Below are 18,331 nucleotides of genomic sequence, written 5' to 3'. Positions count from 1 at the left end.
AAGCTGGCCGTGTATATCATCCAGATGGCACTGTATAACGCTTACGTGCTATTCCGTTCTACCGGCCAGAGGGGGACATTTATGCACTTTCAAGAGGAAGTCATAAAGGGCCTAATATTTGGGAACCAGCAGGCAGAGGGCCCCAGTACTTCTAGTACTGGCCCCCGTATTGTACCAGGGCAGCATTTTCCTGATGAAATCCCCTCCACTGGAAAAAAGGGCAGGACACAAAAAAGGTGCAAAGTTTGCTATAAAAAGGAAATAAGAAAGCAAACTATTTTCCAGTGTGACACTTGCCCCGACAAACCCGGCCTATGTATAAAGGAGTGTTTTAAAATATACCACACATCTATGGATTATTAGGTTCATAATTTCACCGTGCTTCGGGGGTCTTGCTAATGCCACATAGCACCCACCATTCATTCCACCAGAATCTGAGCCGCAAAATCCAAAAATCACTCCTTCCCTTCTGAGTCCTGCCATGCACCCAACTGGTATTTTTCGGTCACATGTGAGGCATTGCCGTACTCGGGAGAAATTGGGGCACAGATTTTGGGGTGCTTTTTCTCCTTCATACCTTCTGAAAATGAAAAATTTTGAGCCAGAACTGCATTTTTGTGTAAAAAAATGTAATTTTTCATTTTCACTGCCCAGTTGTATCAAAATTGGTGAAACCCCTGGGGGTTTGAAATGTACACTATACCCCTAGATGAATTCCCTGAGGGGTGTATTTTGCAAAATGGGGTCACTTGTGGGGGGGTTCCACTGTATTGGTGCTTTGGGGGTCTTGCTAATGCGACATAGCACCCACCAACATTCCACCAGAATTTGTGCTGCAAAATCCAAATATCACTCCTTCCCTTCTGAGTCCTGCCACTTTTTGGTCACACATGAGGCATTGCCGTACTCGGGAGAAATTGGGGCACAGATTTTGGGGTGCTTTTTCTCCTTCATACCTTCTGAAAATGAAAAATTTTGAGCCAGAACTGCATTTTTGTGTAAAAAAATGTAATTTTTCATTTTCACTGCCCAGTTGTATCAAAATTGGTGAAACCCCTGGGGGTTTGAAATGTACACTATACCCCTAGATGAATTCCCTGAGGGGTGTAGTTTGCAAAATGGGGTCACTTGTGGGGGGTTCCACTGTATTGGTGCTTTGGGGGTCTTGCTAATGCGACATAGCACCCACCAACATTCCACCACCAAAAATCACTCCTTCCCTTCTGAGTCCTGCCATGCACCCAACTGGTATTTTTTGGTCACATATGAGGCATTGCCATTCTCGGGAGAAATTGGGGCACAGATTTTGTGGTGCTTTTTCTCCTTCATACCTTCTGAAAATGAAAAATTTTGAGCCAGAACTGCATTTTTGTGTAAAAAAATGTAATTTTTCATTTTCACTGCCCAGTTGTATCAAAATTGGTGAAACCCCCGGGGGTTTGAAATGTACACTATACCCCTAGATGAATTCCCTGAGGGGTGTAGTTTGCAAAATGGGGTCACTTGTGGGGGGGTTCCACTGTATTGGTGCTTGGGGGGTCTTGCTAATGCGACATAGCACCCACCAAAATTCCACCAGAATCTGAGCTGCAAAATCCAAAAATCACTCCTTCCCTTCTGAGTCCTGCCATGCACCCAAATGGTATTTTTTGGTCACATGTGAGGCATTGCCGTACTCGGGAGAAATTGGGGCACAGATTTTGGGGTGCTTTTTCTCCTTCATACCTTCTGAAAATGAAAAATTTTGAGCCAGAACTGCATTTTTGTGTAAAAAAATGTAATTTTTCATTTTCACTGCCCAGTTGTATCAAAATTGGTGAAACCCCTGGGGGTTTGAAATGTACACTATACCCCTAGATGAATTCCCTGAGGGGTGTAGTTTGCAAAATGGGGTCACTTGTGGGGGGGTTCCACTGTATTGGTGCTTGGGGGGTCTTGCTAATGCGACATAGCACCCACCAAAATTCCACCAGAATCTGAGCTGCAAAATCCAAAAATCACTCCTTCCCTTCTGAGTCCTGCCATGCACCCAAATGGTATTTTTTGGTCACATGTGAGGCATTGCCGTACTCGGGAGAAATTGGGGCACAGATTTTGGGGTGCTTTTTCTCCTTCATACCTTCTGAAAATGAAAAATTTTGAGCCAGAACTGCATTTTTGTGTAAAAAAATGTAATTTTTCATTTTCACTGCCCAGTTGTATCAAAATTGGTGAAACCCCTGGGGGTTTGAAATGTACACTATACCCCTAGATGAATTCCCTGAGGGGTGTAGTTTGCAAAATGGGTTCACTTGTGGGGGGGTTCAACTGTATTGGTGCTTGGGGGGTCTTGCTAATGCAACATAGCACCCACCAACATTCCACCAGAATCTGAGCTGCAAAATCCAAAAATCACTCCTTCCTTTCTGAGTCCTGCCATGCACCCAAATGGTATTTTTTGGTCACATGTGAGGCATTGCCGTACTCGGGAGAAATTGGGGCACAGATTTTGGGGTGCTTTGTCTCCTTCATTCCTTGTGAAAATGAAAAATTTTGAGCCAGAACTGCATTTTTGTGTAAAAAATGTAATTTTGCATTTGCACAGCCCAGTTGTATCAAAATTGGTGAAACCCCTGGGGGTTTGAAATGTACACTATACCCCTAGATGAATTCCCTGAGGGGTGTAGTTTGCAAAATGGGGTCACTTGTGGGGGGGTTCCACTGTATTGGTGCTTGGGGGGTCTTGCTAATGCGACATAGCACCCACCAAAATTCCACCAGAATCTGAGCTGCAAAATCCAAAAATCACTCCTTCCCTTCTGAGTCCTGCCATGCACTTAAATGGTATTTTTTGGTCACATGTGAGGCATTGCCGTACTCGGGAGAAATTGGGGCACAGATTTTGGGGTGCTTTTTCTCCTTCATACCTTCTGAAAATGAAAAATTTTGAGCCAGAACTGCATTTTTGTGTAAAAAATTTAATTTTTCATTTTCACTGCCCAGTTGTACCACAATTGGTGAAACCCCTGGGGGTTTGAAATGTACACTATACCCCTAGATGAATTCCCTGAGGGGTGTAGTTTGCAAAATGGGGTCACTTGTGGGGGGGTTCCTAAATTTTAGCATCTTATGGTGCCTAGAAACCTACATGGTGCCTAAAAAATAATCTCATAAAAAGGAGGCTCCAAAATCAAGTAGGTGCTCCTTCTATTATGAAGCCTGTGGTTTGGTCAACGTGCACACTAGGGCCACATATAGGATATTTATGAAAACAAAAGAATTGGGGGAATCAATTTTTAGTCACATTTCTCTAGTAAAATGTACTGTGTTCCTTAGAAAAATGTATTAAAATTGCAAATCTGCAAAAAAAATGAAATTTTGAAATTTCACCTACACTTTGTTTTAAATCCTGTGAAACACCTAAAGGGTTAACAAACTTCCAAAATGCTGTTTTGAATACTGTGAGGGGTGCAGTTTTTGAAATGGTATCATTTATGGGGGTGTCTCACATACAAGTCCCTCAAAGTCACATCAGAACTGAACTGGTCCCTAAAAAAATCAGTGTTTGAAATTTTCTTGAAAATTTGAGAATTTGCTATTCATATTGTAAGCCTCCTAGTGTCCAAAAAAATTAAAAGGAAGTTGAAATAATGATGGAAACATAAAGTAGACATATGGGGCGAAATGTAATAGGGTGTGATTTTTTAGACATGTGCGATTTTTGGTCAAAAACGGCCGAAATCGCACATTTTCCGAAAATCGCACATTTAATAGGTTGAAAATCGCGGTAAAAAATCGCACTTTTTACCGCGAAATCGCACTTTTAGAAGTGCGATTTTTAGTCACATTTCAATTCGCATCCAGATGTTTTCCCATTATAAAGTATACAACTCGCAAATGTAATAGGGTGCGATTTTTGGTAAATGTTACCAAAAATCGCAAAAAAAATAGACCAGGTTCTGACAGGCGAATTTGACAGAACCATGCACAGATCATTGAGATCTGTGCATGGTTCTGTTAATAAAAATGTGTAAAAGTGTTTTTATAAAAAAAAACGGCGTGGGGTCCCCCCTCCTAAGCATAACCAGCCCCGGGCTCATTGAGCCGGACCTGGTTCCAAAAATACGGGGGGACAAAAAGCATAGGGGTCCCCCGTATTTCTGAAACCAGCCCCGGACTCTTGGACCGGTCCTGGTTCCAAAAATACGGGGGACAAAAAATCTGGGGGTCCCCCGTATTTTGAAACCAGCACCGGGCTCCAACAGCCCGCGGTGTCATGCCACAGCCGGGGGACACTTTTTATACAAGGTCCCCCGGCCAAAACATGAGCACCGTGGCTGGTCAGCCTTGGACGGGGTACCTGGAGGAGTGGGGACCCCCCAATAAAGGGGTCCCCCCCCCCAGGCTTCACCCGTCCAGGGCTGAAGCCCGGGGCTGTCACCGGCGTCCGTGGCCAGTGGACGCCGGCCTGATAGGGTTAAATCCATCATACATATCATTACATTGCTTTTTACCGGCGAACTACAAGTGCCAGCAGACCTCCCCCGCATGCTGGGACTTGGAGAACCACAAGTCCCAGCATGCGGGGCATTAATGGGCCCGCTGGGACTTGTAGTCCACCTGTAAAAAGAATGTTTATAAAAAACACACACACAGAGAAGTACAAGTTTATTACACACACACACCTCAATTTTACACCAGCGTTACTTACCATTCCTGGATCCAGCGCTGGTCTGGCTGCTTCACAGCCGGCTCCCCCCCCGCACTGACAGGCAGCGGGGAGAACCGGCTGTCTCCGTTGCTTCTAACAGCCTCTGTAGCGCTGTCCGAGTGCTACAGAGGCTGAGAGCGTGATTGGCTGAGCTACAGTATGCGTCTCCATGGAGACGCATAGCTCAGCCAATCAGGACTGAGCTATGCGTCTCCATGGAGACGCATACTGTAGCTCAGCCAATCACGCTCTCAGCCTCTGTAGCACTCGGACAGCGCTACAGAGGCTGTTAGAAGCAACGGAGACAGCCGGTTCTCCCCGCTGCCTGTCAGTGCGGGGGGGGAGCCGGCTGTGAAGCAGCCAGACCAGCGCTGGATCCAGGAATGGTAAGTAACGCTGGTGTAAAATTGAGGTGTGTGTGTGTAATAAACTTGTACTTCTCTGTGTGTGTGTTTTTTATAAACATTCTTTTTACAGGTGGACTACAAGTCCCAGCGGGCCCATTAATGCCCCGCATGCTGGGACTTGTGGTTCTCCAAGTCCCAGCATGCGGGGGAGGTCTGCTGGCACTTGTAGTTCGCCGGTAAAAAGCAATGTAATGATATGTATGATGGATTTAACCCTATCAGGCCGGCGTCCACTGGCCACGGACGCCGGTGACAGCCCCGGGCTTCAGCCCTGGACGGGTGAAGCCTGGGGGGGGGGACCCCTTTATTGGGGGGGTCCCCACTCCTCCAGGTACCCCGTCCAAGGCTGACCAGCCACGGTGCTCATGTTTTGGCCGGGGGACCTTGTATAAAAAGTGTCCCCCGGCTGTGGCATGACACCGCGGGCTGTTGGAGCCCGGTGCTGGTTTCAAAATACGGGGGACCCCCAGATTTTTTGTCCCCCGTATTTTTGGAACCAGGACCGGTCCAAGAGTCCGGGGCTGGTTTCAGAAATACGGGGGACCCCTATGCTTTTTGTCCCCCCGTATTTTTGGAACCAGGTCCGGCTCAATGAGCCCGGGGCTGGTTATGCTTAGGAGGGGGGACCCCACGCCGTTTTTTTTTTAAACTTTTTTTTTTTGGAACAAAAGCGCATTTATGAAAATGCGCACATTTTCATGACTGAAAATGCGCACATTTTCATGACTAAAAATCGCGGCAAATCGCGGCAAATCGCATTTTTTGCCGCTAATTCGCATCTCATTACATATGCGAATTCGCGGCAAAAAACGCGATTTTTAAAGGTGCGATTTGGTGCGATTTTTTTTTAGTCTAAAAAAACGCACCCTATTACATTTCGCCCATGGTCTATGTTAGTTATTAACTATTTTGAGTGGTATGATTATTTGTCTCACAAGCAGAAAATTTAACATTTTGCAAATTGCTAAATTTTCCATTTTTTTACGACATTTTGGTATTTTTCACAAAAAAACACAGACTGTATCGACCCAAATTTACCACTAATTTGAAGTACAATGTGTCACGAAAAAACAATCTAAAAATCACTGGGATAAGTAAAACCAAAAAAAAGTTACCCCCACTTAAGTGATACATGTCAGATTTGAAAAAAAGGGCTCTGTCAGGAACGCAAAAACTGGCTCTGTCAGGAAGGGGTTAAAAACAAATTCAAAAAATCATAATCAGTTTTTCTCATCTTTCTATATTCTTTGTGTGTAAAGCCCCCATAGTATATACTGTCAGAAGGTGTGTGTGTGTGTGTGTGTGTGTGTGTGTGTGAATGTTTGGTCTCCAAGCAGCGTTGCACAAGCTGTGCATTAAAACAAATTAAATTTAAAAAATCCTAATCAATTTTTCTCATCTTTCTTTTTTGAGCTCTGTCCTCAAAATCAAGAAAAAATATATATATTGCTCTTATTTATATTTAATTTAAATTTAAATGTACCATATGTCAATTTCTTTCTAATTTTAATAAATATATAAAAAAATAATAAAAATGTAGACAGCTTGTACCAAATACTCCACTTACGTGTACCAGCTGCTGCCATCATTCATGGTGATGAATATGGTACTATTACTAATACTAATGCTGTCGGTGATGCTCATCCTCAAACTGGGCAAGTGTAGTTACCCCAAAAAGTTTCTAAACTTTTACCCCAAAAAGTTGCTAAAATAAAAAAATCTCAAACAGGAATAAAAAGAAAAAGTAACTCTGATCCTCCTGTAGCTGAAAGAATGAAAATTGGCAGAATGCCATTCATATCACACAGTGGCAAGGAAAGACTCTGGCCTTTCCCTCTATTTTTGAGTCAGACTTGGAAATCTGCAGCTGCCAGTGAGGCATCTCATGCGTCTGACAAAGAAAGACCTTGTCATTCTGCTTTCCTAAGTGAGAAAACAGGCCAAACTACTAAGTCATCAAACCAAACTGTGCGTCTAGGAACAGAAATATCACAAAGCACTGAAGGAAGTCCCAGTGTGTCATTGAGTGCTACATGTGAGCCTAATCTCTCAGAGAAGCTGTCTTACACTCCCGTAGGGTTAAAGCAAGAGGATGAGGGGTTTACTTGTGTATCAGACAATGGCATTACTGAGGAATTGGATACTGAGGATGTTGTGTGTGTAAGTGAGGCACAAGTGGAACCATCTGTTGGGCATGATAAGACTGCCATTGTCATGCCTGGTCATAGGACCAACAAATGCACATCTTATGTGTGGAATTATCTTCACACCAATTCATAAAAATTTGTCAAGCCACCTTTAGCCTTTGTGGAAAGAAAATAAGTTGAGGTAAGGAGATTAAGCATCTCGAAACATATACCCATTTACGTCATCTGCAGCGAGCTCATGGAAAGTATAGGGATGTTTTCAAAATTGGCGCTGAAAAATTAACATCAACAAGAAGTCGAGCATCAAATGTGTCCCTTTTCTTTAGTGGACCCCACCACTTGCGATCTCCACTACCAACACCTCACCCTCAACTTCAGTATCCTCAGTAATTACCAGGGATGGTTCTTCTGATTAAACAAGGCCCATGCGCAAAATATGCTGGATTTGTAGATCAACTCCTTTTTTGTCTTCGACAGGATACATGGATTGCCAGTATGTTGAGAGCGGAACACTACATTTTGGCAACCATGCTTGATCCGATGTTCAAGTCCTATGCTGTGTCTTTCTTTCCAACTGACACAGATCTTACGAAAAGCAAAGAGCTCCTGGTGAGCAAGTTGGAAGCTGAAGTGACGTCTCCTTCAATTTTGTACAAATCTGGCCATAATAAACTGCATTTTCCAAAGACATACAGAGGGATTGAAAAGCAATCCACAAAACCACCTTTTTTGAATACTCCATCAGAGATGGTCACCGTGTAGAGTAGGGGCGGGCAACAAGTGTCCCTCCAGATGTTGATGAACTACACATCCCAGCATGCCTTGCCTTAGTTTCGGTATTTGGCCATGCTGAAACTGATGCAAGGCATTCTGGGATATGTAGTTCATCAACAGCTGGAGGGCCACTTGTTACCCACCCCTGGTGTAGAGGTTAGTAGAGGACTAGGGGGGGGAGGGTGAACAAGCCACCCAGTAGCGCTGGTGAATAGCACGGGGATCAAACTTTTTAATTATATTATTGACTGGAGCTGCTGCCACTCAAACAGAGGGTTTGTGTGCCTATATGGAAGCAAAACAGGGTATGGTCGTGGGGATATGAAATATCACCACCATGGGGCGCTGCTCCACTCAATATATCAAATGACAGTGAATAAATTTCAAAGATGAATTCTTTGTTTTATTAAAAATAATTAACACAATAATACATGCGCATACATTTCATAATTACACTCAAATAGGACACATAGGACATACAACATATAACATATAAACGACAACTGGCAATGAGGCTTGTGTGGCTGTAATATTTAAATTATGCAGTATTATGGCTTTTAATGAGCAATAGTTACCAGTCCCGTATGGAAGTTTTAGTCACTCTCCTGTGGTGGAAGTCTTTAAGACTGCTGTATCCTTTATCTGAGCTGCTGTTATGCTCCCCTCAAATGAGAGACAGGCTCCAGGTCTGGGTGTCCACCAAATGGTTTCCCAAGAGGTTTCCCAAGTCCACACACAGAGATTAATTGTAATCCAAATATCCGGATACTCGGTAGTTGCAGGGCTATAAGCGTGCTCCAAATACACGTTTCTCCGCCTCTATACAGTCGGCGGCTTCCTCAGCTGGATCTAGAGGACTATTTTCAGGACAGCGTCATTGTAGGCATGTCAGAGAGTCCTTTCACATACTGGAAATAAAAAAGACAATATGGAGGCCCTTGTACAGGCTGGTTTTGTATTACTTAAGCTGCCCACCCTCCAGTGTGTACTCTGAGAGAGTGTTCAGCACTGCTGGAAACCTTGTGAGTGATCATCATCGGAGGCTACTTCCTCAAAATGTTGAAAAAATTATTTTCATAAAAATTAACTACACATTTCACAATGAAGACCTTTCCCACCATTTCCATCGCAAAAACACTGACATCGCTCATGGAGGATTCCAGCAGTGATGAACTGATATTGTGTAATGATGAGGACTCCAAGGATGCACACACTGATGAGAGTGAAGATCAGGATGGCGAATGATGACATCAGTCAGTCTGTACCTTATTGTAGAGGCCCAAATTCCAACCTAATGGTGGGCAGGCCCAGGGACAATTCCATCTTGCACCTCTTTTTTTGCCATTATGTGCTTTTTTAAGGCCTTGTTTATTTTTTTTAGGCAGCTTATTGGGTATTAAACTGATAAAAACAGATACACAATTGCAGAACAAATCAGTGCTGCACGAAACACCCACTGCTCCTCAGCTGCACATCATAAACACGATCAAGCCAGATAAGGGTCTTATTTGGTTTTAAACTTACACATATGAATAGGAAGGAAGCCCCCAGTTTCTGAACAGGTATACAGTTCCAACCCAGGGGTAAAGGTGGTCCTAGAGAGGTGGGGGAACTCTTTTCCATCTGCCACCTAATTACCCCCCTCCACCCATTAGACAATGTATTGAGAGACGACTGGTAATAATCACAGAGTTGAGCAACGAGATTATTATATGCATCGCTTTTCCTTATTATATGAACGATGCACTATTGTTTGGATCATTGCTTCTTTTATTGAGGGGGGGGGGGGCAGTGGCAATTCCATCTTTAACCTCTTTTGCCATTATGTGCTTTTTGGGGCCTAGTTTATTTATTTTTTAGGCGGCTTATATGGTATTAAACTGATAAGAACAGATACACACTTGCAGAACAAGTCAGTGCTGCACAAAATGCCCACTGTTCCTCGGCTGCACATCGTAAACACAATCAAGCCAGATATGGGTCTTTTTGGGGCTTAGTTTTTCAAACTGCCATCCTGTCTGCAGTGCCACTCCTAGATAAGCCACGTTATGCCGCACACTTATGTGGCTAAGCATAGTTATCCATCTACCTTTTGCCCTAAAAACTAAATTGTGAGGTGTAAAGTGGTTAAAATTGGCTGGAAATTAATGTTATCGAGGTTTATATTATTCTAGGGACAAAAAAAAACACAAAAATCACGTGATTTGGCGGTTTTTGGCCATTTTTCAAAAAAATCCAATTCCAAAGCTTTTCACCGCCGTTCTACAAAGCCAAATCCAAATCTCTGCGATTAATCCAGATCTAAATCTTCAGCCCCGGCGCTCATCCCTAATTGTAATCACCCGTGTTGAAATACCTTTATTACCAATGAAGGGGATGCAGCTTCTATGAGGCCATTGCTGCATCTAGGACACAAAGCTTCCCCTGCACCCATACTGTAGCAGATTGGATGCTCCCACTGGCCTTGACATACCGTCAGCATATTGCACATTAATTGGACAGTTGCTAGGCCCAAATGTCGGCTCCAGGCTAGTGCACACTTCTCTGTCTAACTCCTTGCATTATCACAGTGATGTGCACACAGGGAGAGGAGCCGAGAAGATTGCAGTCTGTCACACATTACACTCTGCACTGCTCTCTCCCTCCTCATTGACTCCCACCACCAGTGACGGAAGCAGCCACGTGGAATAGAATGGCTGTGAACTCGGACGACATCAGTTGGGCAACCCTGAGCAGCCACACACCAACCGCAGGTGAGTGAGATCAGTAGGAGGAGGACAGCACTCCAGTGTCAAATTTGTCCCCTCTTGTCCGTGACAGAAAAACGGTATTAGCACATCAGTAAGTCCGGTTCCCTAAAGGGTATATCTGTGTGTATTGCATTCAGCATCCAGGTATGTAGTATCCCAACTACTGCCAGGAGCCAGAATACTGAATGACGGAATGCCAGGATGCTGAATGGCAGGTTAGTATAAGGCCAGGGAAGGGGCAGGTTTAGGGTTAGGCACTGAATGGGACTTAAGCTAGCCATACACTAATGTGACTTCTCAGAGGGAGAAGTTGCAAAGATTTCCCTTGAATCGTATACACATAATGCCGCTAGTAATGTCATATAATGTACAATGCCCCCCAGCAGTACAGGATAAACAAGCCAGTAGTGCAAGTCTAAAAAAATATGCAGCGGTAACAAAGGCATGCACCAAAAATTGGGTGTGGCCACATGCCAAATGGGGGGGGGGGGGTAGCCAATGAAAATAGGGGTGCAACACATATGCCCCCAATAGTGCACTGCCAGATACACATATGCCCCCAATAGTCCAGTGCCAGATACACATATGCCCCCAATAGTGCCAGATAAACATATGCACGCAATAGTGCCTTGCCAGATACACAAATGCCCCCACAGTGCCAGATACACATATGCTCCCACATTGCGAGATACACATATTCCTCCACTGCTGACGCCGCTTCCCTTCCAGAATGTTTTTAGGTTGGAGGGCAAGATATAGTTGCAGTTTGGTGCCCTTAAATTGCCCTCATCACAGTGAGAGTGAGTGTAGGGAGCAGTGAGGGCAGGTGTATGGAGTAGCAAGAGTGGGTGGGCATAGGAAGCAGTGAGGTGAGTGTAGGAAGCAATGAGAGTGAGTGAAGGGAGGGCAGTAAGGGGAATGGGGGAGCACAGAGGATAGAGGAAGAGACAGTGGACAGAGGAAGGAGAAAGAGAGGAGGGAAGATAGCAATAGGGAGAGAAGGACACAGTGAGAGAGAAGGAATAGGCATACATGGGAGAGTGAGAGAGACATACAGACAAACAGATGGATCACCTCACCTTTTCTGTGCCCGTGTGGTGGAAGGCTGTCGGGTGGTGAGGCAGGTGACGCGGGGCTACATGCTCTGTCAGAAGAGGTAGTGCGGGGGATAGCGGGACTTAGCACCGCTCCCCATTCTGTCCCCCGCTACCGCTGTCCGTTCCCTGTCCCTCCCTGTCACGGTGCCTCTCTCTCCCCATTCCAGTGCCCCTGACTTGTCCATCAACCAATAAGACCTTGTGGGCCGGCTCCTTATTGGCTGCAGCCCTGCAAACACTGATTGTCTCGTGGGTAAGCAGCCAATCAGTAGCCGGCCTGCAAGACCAGTCAGGGGCTCCTGCCGAAGGGAACACTGTAGGGGAATTTGGATGCCTTTTCCTGGGGTAGAAGGCAGCCAACAGCAGCTGAGTAATCACACCAGTCCAGTCTTTGAGGTACAACTGGCCGCAACCAGTTTTATTTCAGCAGAAAACGAAATAAACATAAAAAGAAAATACCTTGCCTGTCCGGCACTAACTATACACAGGATGCTCCTAACTGTCACTAAAGAAAAATACAAAGTTTCCCAGTCAACACTGGGGACTCACTTGTAAAAGGCAGGTTTGCTTCTCACACAGAGACTCTGCAATCTCCCAGGCAGTCCTCTCACACTGTTCACCCTGGCAGCCTTTTTACAGCTTGCTTGCTGATTAGCCCTCTGTGAGGCAAAACACCTGTTTCTAAAAGGTGTTGGACAAGAACCTGGGACAAATATACCTGCCCTCAAACACTACTCCAGTGTTCTTGTCACATATCCCCCTCCCCTGTTTCGACCTAGGGGCCGGAACACTTGTAGCCCCCAAACAGAAGGTGCGGGGCAATGCATCTGCATTGGCCAACTGTGAACCTGGTCTATGTTCGACCTTAAACTTGAAATCCTGTAATGCTAGAAACCATCTGGTTACCCAAGCATTCTGACCTCTGTTTACATGCATCCATTTTAAAGGGGCGGGATCTGTCACTAGCCTGAACTGTCTTCCCAAGAGGTAATACCTCAAGGTATCTAATGCCCATTTAATGGCCAAAGCCTCCTTTTCCACAATGGCATACCTTTTTTCATGCTCATTGAGTTTCCTACTCAAATAGATGATGGGTGTTCATCCCCATCTCTGGTTTGGGACAACACAGCCCCTATTCCTACCTCTGAGGCATCTGTCTGTACAACAAATTCTTTTGAAAAATCTGGCGTTATCAGTACAGGTTGTGAACACAAAGCCACTTTTAATGCTTGGAACGCTTTTTCTGCATCAGGGTTCCATTTCACCGTATTTGACGGCTTCCCATTGGTAAGGTCTGACAACGGCACTGTTGTGGCTGCAAAATTAGGAATAAATCGTCTGTAATACCCAGTTATTCCCCAAAAATCCCTTACTTGTTTTTTATTCACTGGCCGAGGCCAGTTTTGAATAGGATCGATTTTATTTAATTGGGGCTTAATCAGACCTCTACCAATGATGAAGCCCAAGTACTTAACCTCCTCCATTGCAAGGCAGCACTTCTTTGAGTTAGCAGTAAACCCTGCTTCTCTGATTGAGTCCAGTGAGCTTGTACTTTAACCAAATGGGACCCCGAGTCTGTACTGTGAATTACCACATCATCCAAATATGCAGCTGCATATTTTCTATGGGGCCTCAAAATTTTATCCATCGTCCGTTGAAAGGTTGCTGGAGCCCCATGCAACCCAAAAGGTAACATCTTATACTGAAACAGCCCCTCTGGAACCGAAAAGGCTGTTTTTTCTTTTGCTCTATCAGTTAGGGGTATCTGCCAGTAACCTTTAGTCAGGTCCAATGCGGTGAGAAACCTGGCTGTTCCCAGCCTTTCTATAAGCTCATCCACATGGGGCATGGGGTATGCGTCAAATTTGGACACCTCATTTAATTTTAGAAAATCATTACAAAAGCGTATGCTACCATCTGGCTTCGGGATGAGAACTATAGGACTGGACCACTCACTGTTGGATTCCTCTATGACTCCTAGTTCTAACATGTTTTTAACTTCTTTAGAGACAGCTTCTCTCTGAGCTTCAGGAATCCTATATGGCTTTAAATGAACCCTGACCCCTGGTTCAGTGACAATGTCATGTTTTATTATGGTCGTTTGGCCAGGCAGCTCTGAAAATATCTCCCTATTTTGGTTGAGAAATTCTTTAACCTGATTGTTCTGATCAGCTGACAATGTCTCTGACACCCTCACCGCGGGAAGCAACCGAGGTGAAGACGCCAAAGAGCAAGGCTCCGCTGACAGAGACAACCTATCTTTCCAGGGTTTGATTAAGTTAACATGGTAGATTTGTTAAGGTTTTCTCTTACCTGGTTGGTATACTTTATAATTGACCTCATTCACTTTTTCCAAAATCTCAAATGGTCCCTGCCATTTAGCTAGGAACTTGCTTTCCACGGTGGGCACCAACACAAGAACTCTATCCCCCGGAGCAAATTCCCGTATCTTGGCACTCCGGTTATATACCCTCTGTTGAGCACTTTGGGCTTGTTCCATGTGCTCTCTGACAATAGGTACCACGGTTGCAATCCTATCCTGCATTTGTGATACATGTTCAACAACGCTTTTATAAGGGGTGGGTTGTCCTTCCCACGTCTCCTTAGCAATGTCCAACAGCCCTCTGGGGTGTCTACCATACAACAAATCAAACGGAGAAAACCCAGTAGAGGACTGCGGAACTTCTCTGATGGCCATCAACAAGTAGGGCAACAAACAATCCCAGTTTTTCCCATCTTTGTCAACAACCTTTTTTAACATACTTTTTAACGTTTTATTAAATCTTTCCACCAACCCATCAGTTTGGGGATGGTAGATAGACGTCCTGAGGTGGGTGACCTTAAACAATTTGCACAATTCTTTCATGACCCGTGACATAAATGGAGTACCTTGGTCAGTCAAAATTAATTTTGGTATTCCCACTCTACTGAAAACCTGCACCAGTTCCCTAGCTATCGCTTTGGTTGTGATAGTGCGTAAAGGGACAGCCTCAGGATATGGAGTGGCGTAGTCCATTATTACCAAAATATACTGATGGCCCCGAGCGGATTTTAACAAGGGCCCCACGAGATCCATGGCTATTCTGTCAAATGGGACCTCTATAATAGGCATGGGAACTAGTGGGCTCCTGAAATGAGGTCTAGGGGCATAATACTGGCATTCAGGACAGGAAGAACAATATTCAGACACTTCTTTATACACCCCTGGCCAAAAGAACCTTTGTAAAACTCTTTCAGTGGTCTTTTCTGCCCCTAAATGTCCTGCTGTAACATGACTATGGGCTAAATCTAGTACCGTTCTCCTATAAGGTTGGGGAACTACCAGCTGATCCACCACTTCCTCACCCTTTTTGACAACGTGGTACAAAAGCTCATTACAAATAGCCATGTGGGGATAAGAAATCTTGGCACCTGGTACCACGGGTTCCCCATTAACAACCTTAAAATTTTCTCTAGCCTTCAATAAAGTAGGGTCCTTTAACTGTTCAGACATAAACAAATCCTTCTTTACCTCCAGATCGGGCACTACTACCTCTCCGTTTCCAGCAAGAGGGTCCTCACTGGACTCTCCATCTGTCCCCTCCCCAGCCAAACTAGCAAAAGGTAAAGGGTCAGAAGGTTCAAAGGACCCACATACATCCACAAAATCATTGGCATTAACTACTGGCTCTTCACTTCTCCCATCTGTGGCTAAACGTGATTCCCACAGCTTCCAAAAATGAGGAAAATCCCTCCCTATTATGGCCTCATGCACCATAGAGGGAACCAGTCCTACTTTCACAATTGCTGACCCACAACAAGTTTCTACAGTATACGTACTTCAGCAGTGGCATAATGTTGGGTATCCCCATGTATACAAGTAACCACAATAGGTATTTGCTGGACCTTTAAGGGATTCACTAATCCGGCTTTCATAAGGGAAACCAAACTTCCTGAGTCCAGCAAAGCCTCTACCCGGTTACCCTCTAAGAACACATCACACATTTGTCTTTCGAGTTTAGGAGAAGGCACCACAGTACAGGCTAATCTAGCAAAGAAAGACATTCTGCGATTTTCAAAGGCAGCATCACATTGCATGGGTTTCTGCGTAACTGGGCAATAATATGACCTGGCATACCACACCTGAAACATTTAATCACACGATTATCAACCCGTTTGGGCAGCATAGAGCTTTCTAGTCTCATTGGCCTGTCTCCAGGGCCACTGTTTACAGTCTCTCCAGCCTTGCGCTCTCTTAACTGCCCAACAACATTTTCCCATGGAACAGTCTTACCAGTCTTCACTGAAGGGCGCTGTCGGGGATCTGTGGGGTGCTGGGTGGTCATAAGTAATTCCTCTGCCTCCAGATACCTCTCTACCATGTCCACTAACCGGTCAGCAGTATCCGGATTTCCATGGCTCACACACTTGCGCAGGACCACAGGCAAGGATCTCAAATAGCGGTCCATGATGACTCTTTCCACCATCTGGGGACCAGTTAATGTCACCATTTTTTGGTTAGCTGAATAAGGTTGTGCATCTGTGAGCGAGGAGGCTTCTCCAGGGCATATACCCAACGGTGCACCCATTGGGCTCTTACGGACAGTGTGACTCCGAGGTGGGTTAGGATCTCAGTTTTTAACTTGTCATAGTCCCAAGCATCTGCAGGGCTTAAATCAAAGTATGCTTTTTGGGGCTCACCCGAGAGAAAAGGTGCTAGCAGACTGGCCCATTGTGCTTCTGGCCAGTTCTCACGCTCAGCAGTCCTTTCAAACGTGGTCAGATAGGCCTCCACATCATCAGTCTCTGTGCAGGAAGTGACTGGCCCGGATAGAACTAGAGCTGACTGGAGCACTGACGGCCACATCACCGGTTCATGTTGCCAAGCTTTGCACCACCGTGGTTAAGGCCTCTCTATCCTGATGCTGTTGCCTGCAAAGTTCATCCATTGCCACCTGCTGCTGCCTGGTGGCCTCCTGCTGAGCTGCTGTGGCCTCCCACTGTACCGCTGTAGCTTGCAGCAAGGCTTTAAGCAGTTCCTCCATGTTGACAGATTTTTCAGGTGGCTTTGTAGCTGCTTTCACCCAGGACATATATAAAATCCTCAGGCAATTCTCAGCAACTTCACACTGGGCTGTATCTGCATAAACCACTGTTTTCTGCAGGGCTCACACAGCTGCGGCTCTCACTTATGCACAGAACGGAGTGCTCGCATTCTCCACCAAGTTGTAACACTGTAGGGGAATTTGGATGCCTTTTCCTGGGGTAGAAGGCAGCCAACAGCAGCTGAGTAATCACACCAGTCCAGTCTTTGTGGTACAACTGGCCGCAACCAGTTTTATTTCAGCAGAAAACAAAATAAACATAAAAAGCAAATACCTTGCCTGTCCGGCACTAACTATACACAGGATGCTCCTAACTGTCACTAAAGAAAAATACAAAGTTTCCCAGTCAACACTGGGGACTCACTTGTAAAAGGCAGGTTTGCTTCTCACACAGAGGCCCTTATTCTAATCGGATCGGTACGGCCCGCGTGCGGCCGTACCGCCGATGTTTTTACTCTGCACATGCGCAGAGGTGAATCTGCGCATGTGCAGCCCCCTTCGCCGCAGACGTATTTCGTCCGCCGCAAAGGGGGCGTATAGGGGCGTGAGAGGCATCATGCCCTCATTTCCCTATGTGTACGCCCCGCGTTTCATGGGCGTTCCCATGCAAACGCGGGGCGTATGCATGGTAATGAGGCCATGACGCAACTCATGGGGGCGGAAAGCTGACGTCGCCGGATGTCAGCTTTCAGCCCCCATACAAGCTACCACACGGACGATTGTCCGTGTGGTCTCAGCTTGCGGGAGCTGCCGCGGCGTGCGGACCTGCCTTCGATGGTCGACGACCATCGAATGCAGGGGGCAGCTCCCACCATGGTGGAGGCGTAGCCTCCACCATTTTTATGCGGATCGCCAGCCGTCCGTGTACGGACGGCCGTGGCGATCCGTAGGGTGGGCGGGGATTGGTTTGTGCGGCCGGAGCCCCGTGTGCGGCTCTGGCCGCACCAACCAGAATAAGGGCCAGAGACTCTGCAATCTCCCAGGCAGTCCTCTCACACTGTTCACCCTGGCAGCCTTTTTACAGTTTGCTTGCTGAATAGCCCTCTGTGAGGCAAAACACCTGTTTCTAAAAGGTGTAGGACAAGAACCTGGGACAAATATACCTGCCCTCAAACACTACTCCAGTGTTCTTGTCACAATATATATATATATATATATATATATATATATATATATATATATATATATATATATATATATATATATATATATATTTATTAAAGTATAGGTGATGCTTCAGCTTTTGTCTGTCTATTCCCATCCTCCATTCTGTCAGACCCTGTCCCCTGTCTATCTGACCCAAATAACCCCCTAACTCTGATGGGGCACTCAGGGCCCTTTCAAAGTTTTGCTAAGGAGCCCACAAAGGTCTAGTTCTACCC

This window comes from Crinia signifera, chromosome 7, assembly GCF_055691185.1.
Source record: "Crinia signifera chromosome 7, ASM5569118v1, whole genome shotgun sequence".
In the NCBI taxonomy this organism is placed as follows: domain Eukaryota; kingdom Metazoa; phylum Chordata; class Amphibia; order Anura; family Myobatrachidae; genus Crinia; species Crinia signifera.
Note: the sequence above shows the minus strand (reverse complement) of the source record.